The sequence below is a fragment of the Coregonus clupeaformis genome, unplaced genomic scaffold (genome assembly GCF_020615455.1).
Source record: "Coregonus clupeaformis isolate EN_2021a unplaced genomic scaffold, ASM2061545v1 scaf0866, whole genome shotgun sequence".
In the NCBI taxonomy this organism is placed as follows: domain Eukaryota; kingdom Metazoa; phylum Chordata; class Actinopteri; order Salmoniformes; family Salmonidae; genus Coregonus; species Coregonus clupeaformis.
In genome coordinates, this window is record NW_025534320.1 from 84,356 (window position 1) to 97,996 (window position 13,641).

The 13,641-nt window shown below is 43.0% G+C and overlaps 1 pseudogene; it reads left to right on the plus strand.

Annotated features, from left to right (window-relative positions):
• The first annotated feature begins 3,595 nt into the window (after positions 1 to 3,595).
• LOC123485809 lies at positions 3,596 to 13,439 on the plus strand (annotated as a pseudogene).
• Positions 13,440 to 13,641: the final 202 nt, after the last annotated feature.

Genomic DNA, 13,641 nt, shown 5'->3' on the forward strand with positions numbered 1-13,641 from the left:
CAATTACTGCCCTTCTTTATGAGGCTTTAGAAAAGCTCCCTGGTCTTTGTAGTTGAATCAGTGCATGAAATTCAATACTTGACTAAGGGGCCTTACAGATTGGCGGAAGGTAGCCTAGCACTTTAGAGCATTGGGCCAGTAACCAAAAGGTCGCTGGTTTGAATCCCATAGCGGAGTAGGTGAAAAATCTGTCAATGTGTCCTTGTGCAAGGCACTTAATCCTAATTGCTCCTGTAAGTCACTCTGGATAAGAGCTTCTGCTAAATGACTGAAATGTAAATGTATGTATGGGGACAGAGGAAGGGTTAGTAATGAAAAAATCTTGTCAACCCCCTATTATTTCACACAGAGTGAGTCCACGTAACTTATTATGTGATTTGTTAAGGCACATTTTACCCCTGAACTAATTTAGGCTTGACTAAACGAAGGGGCTGAATACTTATGCATCGATTATATTTTAGTTATACATTTTTTATTGATCTTAAAGAAAATAGGATTTGTCTTCCACTGACATTGCAGAGTATTTTGTGTAGATTGTTGACAAAATATGACAATTAAATCCATTTTAATCCCACTTTGTAACACAATAACAAGTGAAGAAATCCAAGGGGTCTGAATACTTTTGCATGGCACTGTATGTGTAGAGTTGCAGGAAATTAGCTTTAAGACAGCACTGACATCTGACCTCTGACTTTGATCTTTGACCTCTACCAGTCTGATGTCCACTGGCCAACCTCCTCTGGTCTAGTTCTGGTGTGGTGTTAAGGATGGGGGAACATCTGGGGAGTGTACTGCTCTATTCTGGGAGAGGAGCCATGCAAATCTAAGTTTGTAACCATTATGCTACCTAGCCAGCTAGTGTTATGCTAACATTAGCAACCAATGCTAACATGAATTACAACGTGGGTGCTGTTTTAATGGCAAATCATTGCTGATTGGTGTTTGTTTATCAATGGGGGTTTTGCAAACCTATCTGATATTCTTTGGTTGCTCATATAATGCATTTAGTTTTACTTTTACTATATAACATAGGCCTAATATATAATGTGTCTGAAAGGATTTGATATTTCAGCCTATTTTTTTTTATCAGAACGCTTCTGGTCAGGTATAATTTGATATTTTATTAATGCACTTTTATGGATAACTGACATACATAAAAAACTAAATTGTAAAAAATGAAAGTAAAAATGCTCTCTCTTATTCAGTTATTGCTGAGTGAGAAAGTTCCTCTTTGATACCTCTTCCTCAAGTCCCCCAAACATACTAATGTTATACAAATGCAGGCGGAGCTTCATTAAATATGCACACTGTAGTACCAAGACCCACCTACAGGGGCCCCTCTGGATACACACTCTCACACAGCAGCTTCTGGGGACTAAACCCAATTGGGATATTCACACTAGGAATATTAGCATTCCATTTTCTATCAGTTCCAATGGTCTGCTTTGTGGGGACCATGATTTTGTCCCTAGTTTGTCAAGACGTCCCCCAGACGGAAGGTGTGCAAACGGGACAATGTCCCAGAAGGTCAACAAAACAAGAACACACACACAGTAGGATGCTTAATCTAGGTGTGGTCAAGTACGAAGGGAAATACTGGTGTGGGAATTCTCTCTACGGCCCATGTGTGTTCATTAATGGGAGCATAGAGGAGGAGAGGGTTGCCTTAGGTTATACTGTATAGCCTAGCTCTTCTTCTGGAGAGAGAAGTCCATAGTCTTACATCAATGTCTGAGAGTGACTCTGTCTGCACTACCACTGACTGTGGAGGGTCTTGGACCAGCCATTTCGTCCACTGGGCAATGTAAGCTGTTGGATGGAGGGATGGAAAGGCTCTGGGTAGTGGGTCCTCACTAGATTGATGTAGACTTATCAGTTAGGCCTATTGTTAATGTCAGGAAAATTCCCAAAGTTGACAGGTCTGCCAACGCAACCCTCTTTACTCTGTGACTTGGCTTTACTCTGCAACTTGGCTTCACTCTGTGACTTGGCTTTACTCTGCGACTTGGCTTTACTCTGCGACTTGGCTTTACTCTGCGACTTGGCTTTACTCTGTGACTTGGCTTTACTCTGCGACTTGGCTATAAGCAGCAGGGGAATAAAGGACGCTTATAGGCAAGTATTTAAACAGTGTCTGTTATGTTTTGCCTGTTATGAGGGAATGGGTTTTTGATTAAGTGTGTAACGTCACTGCGTCCTGGTCCGTACGTAGGAGAATGCCAGCATGTTTGTGGATTGCCAACACTGCACTTCAAATCAGAAATGTAGAAGTACACAGTTTATTAGGTACACCACCCCATTCACAAATGATTCGCTCCTACAGACAGTGAGTAAATGGCTGTGGCTTGCTATATAAAGCAGGCAGACAGGCATTGAGGCATTCAGCTACTGTTAGATTGAACGTTAGAATGGGCAAAACAAGTGACCTATGTGACTGAGCGTGGTATTATCGCCGGTGTCACTCCTATCAGCTAAAAACAAGAAGTGGCTCCAGTGGTTATGCGATCACCAACACTGGACAATTGAGGAGTGGAAAAATATTGCCTGGTCTGACGAATCCCGGTTCCTGTTGCGTCATGCTGATGGCAGAGTCAAGATTTGGAGTAAGCAGAATGAGTCCATGGCCCCATCCTGCCTGGTGTCGAAGGTACAGGCTGGTGGCAGAGGTGTAATATTTTCCTGGCACATGTTAGTTTCCTTGATACTAATTGACCAATGTTTCCATGCCCCGAAGAATTCAGGCTGTTCTGGAGGTGAAATACCTAATAAACTGGCCACTGAATGTATGATTAACCTGCTATCTAGGTGTACAATATCAGGCAGCAGCTGCCTCTCTCCTATCTGTCTGTCTGTCTGTGTCTCTGTCCATCTTGGACAGTCAAAAACGGATTAAGACAGGTTTTTTTGGGAAATCCATTGTACATAGGCTACATTGACTGAAACGTGTGAATAATTGATTTGACGGACAGACAAACGTTCACAGCTGTAGGCTACACTCCCTGACCTGGTTTGCAGAGTAAATGTAGTTTCTAGTCTGTTGGTTTTAGAGGTTAGAGCAGACCAGTATCTGTGGAATCTCTCCCACTCCTGTTCCATGGTTCCATATTTTTCATGGTTACACTAGATATTTCTGTGTCTAATTTGAATGTCAGCATTTGAATTGAGTTTCACGCGACGCCTTGTCATGTTTATTCATCCAGCATCCTGCTCTAACACACACACACACACACACAGAGAAGATGAATCATTATATGAAGATGATTTGACATTTATGCAGCTTGACAGATTGCTGGTAAAAAGTAATCTCTTTCACACACTCACTCACTGTCTCTCTCGCTCTCTGTCTCTAGATGCTCTGATCAGTCTGTATCTGTTTGGCTATGGAGTTCCTCTCATCCCTAACCTGATTGGTTTTGTCTACCCAGCGTACCTCTCGTAAATAGCACCTCAAAACATATCTAAAAAGTGGTGTTGTCATGCTCAGATCATATGCTCCAGGTGAAGGGTTAAAAAATAATGTATCACTTGTCCTGTCATCCAATCAGAATCAAGGGGCCATAGAGAGTAAGGAGAAAGATGATTACACTCATTGGACATGGATTCTTCAGTGTCACCTCTGACATCTTCCCTCTCCTGGTTCCCCCCTCTACTACAGCTGTCAAGGTATGGAACTGTGTGTGTTTGTGTCACAGGAGGCTGCTGATGGGAGGAAGGCTCATAATAATGGCCGGAACGGAGAAAATGGAATGGCATCAAACACCTGGAAACCAGGTGTTTATCCTTCCCGTGTTCCTCAGACACCAGGCCACCCTGGACAGTGTCGTCAACAACCTGAGTGATAAGGCCAAGAACATGGCTGACACTGTCACTAAAGAAGGTGAGACACAGACCCATAAACTAGATTTATATTGTGGAGATGCGGAAACGACAGTCCCAGCTCCCCGACACCTCAGTTTTTCCCCAACACGGCCAACGCAAAATGAATACTGGTGCGAGAAATGGTCACCCATGGCGCACGCAAACGTAAAGTGATAGCATTAGGCAACAAGATCTCTCTGGGAGAATCTGACTGCTTCAGAAAAGGCATCTGAAGCAGTCTGACTGCTGCAAACTCTAATTCAGCATGTACGGTACGATACTTAGTTATCCCGCATCTTCCAATGTAAATCTAGCTTACACACATGGTCACCAGATCTGTGTCGTCAAACTAATAACTTATGTTTTTCTTGTCATGTTTTCCCTCAAGAAAGACAAGAACCAGGCCCTCGGGAAAGACAAGAACCAGGCCCCTCAACAATGACAAAAACCAGGCCCTCAACCATGACAAGAACCAGTGACTGACCGATGTATGACCACTAAGCCTCAAAGACTCCCTCGATCCAATAAACACACAGAACAACACAACAGAGTGTGTGATGTCCCATGATGAAGGATGATAATGGACCCTGTCACGTGATCAGTGGCTGTTGACCACCCCTGCAGCACACAGAATAAGCACTTGTTTATTTTGTCACTCTAAGGCATTTTCTGCTTTATAGTCTGTATTTTTAACAGTCGCATGTATCAATCTTATATGTTAAGATTCCGATATCCTATTAATGTGGTTCCTTAGATGTTAAAGAACACTCATCCAGGCATTGTACATCTGATAACTACGCTAGTGTGACTGTTTTAAAGACGGGTTTGCAATGCAACCAGAAGCTAAGAGCAGCCACTGCACAATCTAACTGACCTCTAAACAATATGAATGTGCCAATGTAATCTGAAGCCTACTGTAAGGAAATCCATGTCTGTAGATATACAGTGAGCTCCAAAGTATTCTGTTTTGGCTCTGTACTCCAGCACTTTGGATTTTAAATTATACAATTATGAAGTGCAGACTGTCAGCTTTAATGTGATGGTATTTTTCATCCAAATCGGGTGAACCTTTACAAATTACAGCACTTGTTGTACATAGTCCCCCATTTTAGGGGGACCAAAGAAGTATTGGGACAAATTCACTTGTGTGTAGTATTTGGTCCAATATCCCTAGCACGTAATGATTGCATCAGCGTTGCAAACTAAGTTGGATGGCACTTTTCCCGGGAAGAATAATGATCACCAGCTAGCTAACGTTAGCTAAAGGCTGTAAACAAATGCCAAAGTTTAGCTAGCTTAGCGAGCCAGTGAATGATAACGACCATGTAATGATAAGAACTAGTAGTGAGTTAGCTAGCAAGCTACTTGGCATGGTTTTGTCATCATGTGAGTGAGGTTGATTGTGAAGTTGGGCATTTCCATGGTAACATTAATGGAATTACACTTTTTGTTTAGGTTGTGTTTCTCATTATAATAGAAATGAATGTTAAATAATGTATTGTGTCATTTTGGAGTCACTTTTTTATTGTACATTTACATTTTTACATTTAGCAGACACTCTTATCCAGAACGACTTAGTTATTGCATTCATCTTAAGATAGCTAGGTGGGACAGGAGTAGTAAGTACACATTTCCTCAATAAAGTAGCTATCAGCAAAGTCAGAGCTAGATCTGCACAAATGACATTATTTTACCATTCATTTCTATTTGGTACAATAATAATATATCTACAAAAAGTGCTGTAATTTCTAAACAGTTCACCCGATGATGGATGAGAATAGCCTCAAATTAAAGCTGAATGTCTGCACTTTAACCTCATAGTCATTGTATAATTTCACTGTCCCAATACATTTGGAGCTCAAGGTATAAACATGCTCTGAAATGAGCGGACTCTCCACTCGAGACTTACTCAATCACAAATCCACCCTTAGCCCCTTCCTTGTTCGACCTACCTTTGTACTAATTCACCAGATTCAACTAATCAAAGATTTAGGTGGGTTAGAGATGGGCTAGAGCAAACATTTCCCCATATGAATGGATTGGGAAACACGGTACTACTGTGCCACCCTGAGTGGCACAGTGGTCTAAGGCACTGTATCGCAGTGCTAACTTTGTGCCACTAGAGATCCTGGTTCGAATCCAGGCTCTGTCGCAGCCGGACGCGACCGGGAGACTAATGGGCGTGCGCGCAATTGGCCCAGCGTCGTCCAGGGTAGGGGGAGGAATGGCTGGCAGGGATGTAGCTCAGTTGATAGAACATGCGTTTGCAACGCCAGGGTTGTGGGTTTGATTCCACGGGGGGCCAGTATAAAAAAAATATGTATTCACTAACTGTAAGTCGCTCTGGATAAGAGCGTGCTAAATGACTAATAAAATGTACCCTAGGGGCTAATGGAAGTGTCTAGGGAGTAGAGGCTAGGGGTATGTTTGGTATAGGGCCATATCTCTGAGCAGGTCATCATTTCTTACAGAGGTAGCCATGTTTTTTTAGTTTCTTGTAATTAGTGCATACAGATAGCATGTCCCCCTAATGTCTGCAGATCTGTGCCAAAAATTGAACTTGATCACCCATCCTGAAAAAATTATTATTTGTGTATGTAAACTGAACTGGAAAGTCTTTGTTTGTTTATTTGTTTGTTTAGTACGGTCTCTCTATTCTCATCTTATTATCTTTTAACAAATCAAACTGGAACTTGGGTAAATAGAAGAGGTTGAATGTGCAGTCTGTACTCAATTGTTTACACTTTTCCACAACTGGAGTCAGTTATACCATGCCTTTTTCAGTTCTTTAAGAAATTAATTTATTTCAGACTATTTAGGAAAGGTAAATAACTCATTGATCCTCACATTTATGGCATACCCCTTTCAGAGGAATCTGGCAATTCAATTATCAATAAATGTAACTACCAGGGGAGAAAGGGAAAAGCAGCAGTACTGCATATATCAAGGCTGGAGTGGAATAGCCCTGCACTAAGACGTTGCTATGCCCTGTAAACCTGTGCTCAGTACATTTGCAGGGGTATACAGGAAGTGTAATCATCCGGGATGTAGTGAGTGTTTTGGTGAACGTTCATGCTCAGGCTAGTCTGAATGGAAGGCCCTTGTGTCCATGCTGGGAGTGTAATGTCTGGAAAAACTGACGGACAGAGATTGAGAATGGCCACACATACTCACTGCCACAGGGACTGTGTGTGGTGTGTGTGTGTGTGTGTTTTGTGTAGTAATGTGTGGGAACCTGACAAAAGTCTATAAATGCACTCCCTTTGCTCAAACCAGAGGCCAGACTGTGGGTATGGGGTGGATAGGCAGAGCCTTGCATGTCTAGCTTATCCCTGTTTCTCCCTCCTCCCTGGGGCTTTTCTCCCCAGCTGTTCCCTTTACTGTCCCCAGCCATTATACACACGTGTGTGTGTGTGTGTGTGGTCTTGAGTTTCCTTGAGGCCTGCAGTGGTAGGCATTGCAGTACTCTAACCTACTGACAGGGGAGTTCAATACTCTTTACAGGCAGTCACAGGCTTTAGTTCCAGCCCTGGTCCTGCAGAGCTAGCACAGATCAAATCACATCAAAACAGAGAAACAGCAGACAGAGGGGAAGGTCAATGGTGTGGTAGTAAAGTGGTGGTTTCTATATGGAGGTGGAAGTAATGGTTATGGTTGTGTAGAGGAGGTGGTTGGGTGAACTATGCTCCTGTGCATGAGTAACCAGAGTAATGTTGTCCTGGTGTGGGACTGTCTAACGCTGTGTGAGGATCTTAATTCTGTGTTCAGTGGACCAGCTTTCCATGTCATAGACTGTTGCCCCTCAGCACCTGCAGTAAGTGCTAGCTGCAGCAGGAAAGTCAGCAGTCTGACTGAGGGAGGTTTTGTATGACTCTAAATCACTGTGTGAAGAGCTCTGTGCCCTCCATAATCACCCATACCATAGTAATCTCCCTGCATCTTCAGCTTGGACACCAGTGATGGTAAGAGTGTACTCAGTACCTGATCTACTGCCACTGAATCTAGATGGTGTTCCAGACTGAGGGGTTTTTACTTTATAGATGAGGAGTTTAGGAGCCTGTCCAGGTTTCAGCAGGTACCAGTTCATGTCATCATCAACACCAGTTGAACTTGGGCAACAGCACTGATAGACACACTCTCTCCCAGATCTAACAGACGTTGATTAATTATCTTCCATTCAGGGACACGTTGTGCAGATGACTCTGAAATGGAGGATAATTATCTTTGATTAGACACAATAATCTAAATAAAGGCATTAATCGTGTTCATGTGCAAACATGTAGAGAGCCCATTAAAACCTTTTAAAACCAGTAGACGACAATGAGAGATGCTGAGAGTTTCTCACCTGAGTCTGGAGGAACCGCAGCATAATCAGGCAGTGGAATCAGGGTATTATCTTCGTAATCTGCATCTAGCATCATCTGTGGCTCTAAGAAGATTGAACAGACTGAACCCAACGTATGATAAGCTGCAGTCTTAGTGTCAGAGCAGTGAGGTTCGAACAGCTATGCAAAAACACCACTCTATAGGCAAACACACACCTGCTGGTGTGAAAGAGAGAGAGAGAGAGGAGACAGAGAAACAAAGCGAGACAGATTCAGAAAGAGAGAGATACTTATAACTTTTATATCTGTTATTTTGCTGTTAGCTATGAGTTATTCCATTCTAGGGGGTCAACTATAGATGATAACTAAATAATGTATTAAAAGGGTAGGTTTCACCACCAAATAAAAAAAAATGTGTCAAGAATTCTATTACATACAAGGGTGTTATGTCAAGCTGAGCCCAAATTGTATCTGTTTTCAGGATGAACCTCCCGCTGGGTAAATTACTCATTACGTCAAATGTTAAGATAGCCAGGATCCAAAAGACGCCGCACAAATGGATAGGCCTAAAGGTGATGCCTAGCCTAACTGGAGCCTTACTCATTACTGTATACTATACAGTGTATAGGGATGACTGGCTGATATTTACAGGTTGATGGCGCCCTCTTGTGCTAAAATGGCGTCACGCTGAAGTTCAATTCAGACAGAGAATAAAAGTTATTTGTCAAACAGTGGCAGGCTCAGCGTCAACTGTTGGTAGAATTACGGGCAATGGAGGCTGCTGAGGGGGATAACAGCTTCAGGATAATGGCTGGAATGGAGTCAATGGAATGGTAACAAACACATAGAAACCACATTTGATGTGTTTGATGCCATTCCATTTATGCCATTCCAGCCCTTACTATGATGCCATTCCAGCCCTTACTATGAGCCGTCCTCCCCCTCAAAGCAGCTCCACAGACTGGGGCCTGCAAGCTCTTGTATTGCTTTTTTGACGTAAATAACTAGATAGATGTGTGCAGGACTAGGGCCCTGTGGATGGACAATCATGTCACATGACCTGGATTTGAACCTGTGTTGTAAAGCTTTTGATTGCAAACTGTCCTCCTTCCGTTTTAATGCTCAGATCTGGCACCATCCACAGACAATCGTTCATTTTTGGTCTAATTCTCATTTCGTAGAAAGGCTTAAAATTAAGGTTAAAATCTAGGTCATGACATGATAGTCCAAAACACATGGCCAGCAATGACAGAAAAGGTATAAACGTCCTCACCTCCGCAGATATTAGCTTGGCATAATGGTTAACTGAACTTTACCAAGTAGCCAATAAACATTGAACTTGGTCACCTGTTGCTTCAACTAGGTAGAAACAAAATAGATTTCGGATTGGTTGTACCTTAATTAAACTCCTCCCTCTCGCTTCGCATGGAACCATATATGCCCGACAGCTTGTACCACGAATATTTTTTTGGTGTAAACCTTTAACCATGAAAATATTAAAAGTTTTTTTGGGCTTGTTAATTGACCGTAACATTTTGGTTTGATTTGTGTTTGTGTAGGCTAACATTCGAAAATCAACAAGTTGGCAACACCGCGCCACTACAACAATGTTTGCCTAACTTCATAACCACAGGAGGCTTTTTTTGAATGAAAAATAACTTTGTGACAGATCTCCTAGCTACGATGTGGAGGAGAAAAGCGGGGTACAGAGAAAGATATCAGCTTCAGGTAACCGCAATAATAAATCCATTTGCACTGTAGAACTTTGCCATTTGCTTGGTTATAATGTTGCACTCTGTCAATGTTGTAACTTAAAACTTTACCCGCTAGTGGATACTTTTCGTTATACAACGTTTATTAGTCGAGTAACCAGCGCATGGCGATAAATTCTTTGGCTGACATGTCACACACTAACTATCACCAACAAAATACCAGTTGTAACTGAGGATAAACTGTAACGGAGACTAGCTCCAGTTAGAACTAACACAAACAAACCACAGAAAAAAACAAACGGTCAACAGACCAAATGTTATTGTTAACGGACTATTAATGACCATATACTAGGCTACTTACAAGATGATTTTACGACACTAATTTGGAAAATAGCAAAGGTCGGATAAACAACAGATTTCGTGCTAGGCCACTATTAGATTTCGATTTACAAGCTTCTAATGTCTAGCGCTTAACTGGTCCCTAGCCAAGGGGGGTATTTATACTCCTACATGAAATACGAACTGCTATGCTGAGGATGGCAGATTCTAGGGTGACCTGCTGTCTAGAAGCTTGAGTGCTACCTTCTGAAGTTCTGCTAAAGTTTGGTCTGTTTTGTGCCATCATGCCTACTCATCTCACTCATTGTTGACATTGACAACAATGGAGTTGACGATTGAAACAAGATCTGGGACCAGTCTAGTTCTTTGCTGTTGTAACATGTTGGCCTTTGAGGGTGCTATTTGACACACGTACACAGTCTGCCAGTACTGGATGTTTATGGAAATTAACTGAGAGCAAAAACCGAATGTTACGTTGGTCTGAGATGACCTTTGTTTACTACTGGGATTAACTGGACCTTAAGATAGAAAAGAAAGATAAGTCTATACCCTAGGGGGTGTGTGTGCGCATTGGTCTGGTCAAGTGACATGAAGTGTAATTGAACGTCTGGTGTGAGAATTCTCTACGGCCAATGTGTGTTCAGAGGAGCCTGTAGGCTATACTGTGTAGTTTAGCTCTTCTTCTGGAGAAAGAACTTTTCGCCGTTTGGTCTTCCATCATTGTCAGAGAGTGACTCCTGTGCCTACCTGCCTGTGAGGGACTCTGATCACATCACCAAGCATTCCAGACATGTTGTCCACTGGGCAGTGGTAAACTGTTGGGTGGAGGAGGGGGAAGGCGTGAGTCAATCCACATTAATGCCAGTGCCTGGAATTGATGCAATGGTCCAAATCTAGGGCTCAGGAAATTCCCAGGTTGACAGTGGTCTGTGACTTCGCTTTCACTCTCGGGCACTTGGCGGCATTTATTGCGACTTGGCTATACTCGGCGACTTGGCTATACTTCATGCGACTTGGCCTATACTCTACACTTGAAGCCTATACTCACTTGGCTATACTCTGCGACTTGATTTACTCTGCTGACTTTGGCTGGCAAGCAGCAGGGGAATGAAGGACACTTATAGTGAAGTATTTAAACAGTCTCTGTTCTTGTTTTGCCTGTTATGGGGAATGGATTGCAGTTAAGTCTGCAGCGTCGGTCTGTATGTGGGGGAGAGTGCCAACACTGGATGCACTCCAAATCGGGAATTTAACAAAACACCATTGACACATTTGAGAATACTTTAGATTTTGCTCAGTGTTGCTTTTAAATCTAGTTTTGTGACCATATATAACCTTCTGACCATAACTGAAACTAGTCATCAGTCTTGAAGATCATGCAGTGTATTGATTTTTGGTTAGATTGATTGATGTGGTCCTCTGTAGCTCAATTGTGGTAGAGCATGGTGCTTGTAACACCAGGGTAGTGGGTTCGTCCCGGACCACCCATACGTAAAAATGTATGCACACACATGACTGTAGAGTAAGCTTTGGATAAAAGTGTCTGCTAAATGGCATATTTGTATTGGACTATAACCGACACTGATGAGACAACCTGCAGAGGAAAAAGCCTGGTGCCATAGGTGTAAATGATTTCCCTATGCAAGCAGAGCTAAACCAAACAGAAGCCGTTTACCTGCTAGCTGGGGTTACAGTAGCAGGCAGCAGCTGTAAGCTTCTCTCTGTCCCAGCTCGAAAACTCACAGATTGAGCAATTTTTTTTTCTCCCATGAGAATCCATTGTACATGTGTTGACTAAAGTGTGTGAAGAGTTAATTGACAGACAGGGACTTTCACGGCTGTAGGTTGAACTCCCTGGACCTGGTTTGCGCTGCAGGGAAATGTAGTTGCTAGTTTGTTGGTTTAGGTTAGAGCGGACCAGTATCTATGTGGAATCTCTCCCACTCCTGTTCCATGGTTCATATTCCACATGGTTATACTAGATGTCTTATGTACATCAACTTTGAATTTGTGAATGTCAGCGTTTTGAATTGAGTTTCACGTGACGCCCTGTTCTGTTTATTCATCCAACATCCTGCTCTATAACACACACACACACACACACACACACACACACACACACACACACACACACACACACACAAGATGTATCATGATGGTTGACCTGTCTGCAGATATCTGGTAGAGAATCTCTCTGTCTTCAGGTGTGGTCTCTCATTTTCAGTCTGTATCTGTTGTTTGGCTATGGAGCCTCTCTCCTCTGTAACCTGATTAGTTTTGTCTACCCGGCGTACCTCTCGTAAGTAGCACCTCAAAACAAATCTAAAAGTGGTGTTGTCATGCTCACATCATATGCTTCCAGGTGAAGGATTAAACCTGATTCATCACCTGTCCTGTCATCCAAAATCCAGAATCAAGGCCATAGAGTAAGAAGAAAGGATGATACTCAGTGGTTGACCCTACTGGGTGGTCTCACGGATTCTTCCAGTGTCGCAGGCTTTCTCTGACATCTTCCTCTCCTGGTTCCCCTTCTACTACGCTGGCAAGGTACGTGTGTGTGAAGCGTTGTGTGTGTGTGTGTAACATTCAATATACAGGAGGCCAAAACATAATAAATCACTCTCCCTCTCTCAATCCCCCTCTGCCTCAGTGTTTGTTCCTGCTGTGGTGTATGGCTCCGGTGACGTGGAGCGGTTCTGCTATTCTCTACTCCCGTGTAGTCCGTCCCGTGTTCCTCAGACACCAGGCCACCCTGGACAGTGTTGGAAGTCAACAACCTGAGTGATAAGGCCAAGAACATGGCTGATACTGTCACTAAAGAAGGTGAGACACAGACCCATAAACTAGATTTATATTGTGGAGATGCGGAAACAACAGTCCCAGCTCCCGACCTCGGTTTTTCCTAACACGGCCAACGTAAAATTAATACTGGTGCGAGTAATGGTCACTTAATGGCGCCGCGCAAACGTAAAGTGATAGCATCCCCCAGGCAACAATATTCTCTGGGAGAATCATGACTGCTTCAGAAAAGGCATCTGAAGCAGTCTGACTAGCTCGAACTCTAATTCACATGTAGGTATGATACCTAGTTATCGCATCTCCATAATGTAAATCTAGCTATAAACACATGGTCACCAGATCTGTGTCCAGTCAAATAACTCATGTTTTTTTCTCTAAAGCTGTCAACCTGGCTCTCCAACCATGACAAGAACCAGTGACCCCGGCCGATGTATGACCACAAGCCTCAAAGAGCGTCCTCGAGCTCCGATAAACACACAGAACAAAACAGTGTGTGATGTCCCGTGAAAGGGGTAATGGACCCTGTCATGTGATCAGTGGCTGGTGACCACCCTGCTGCACACAGAATAAGCACTTGTTTATTTTGTCACTCTAAGGCATTTTCTGCT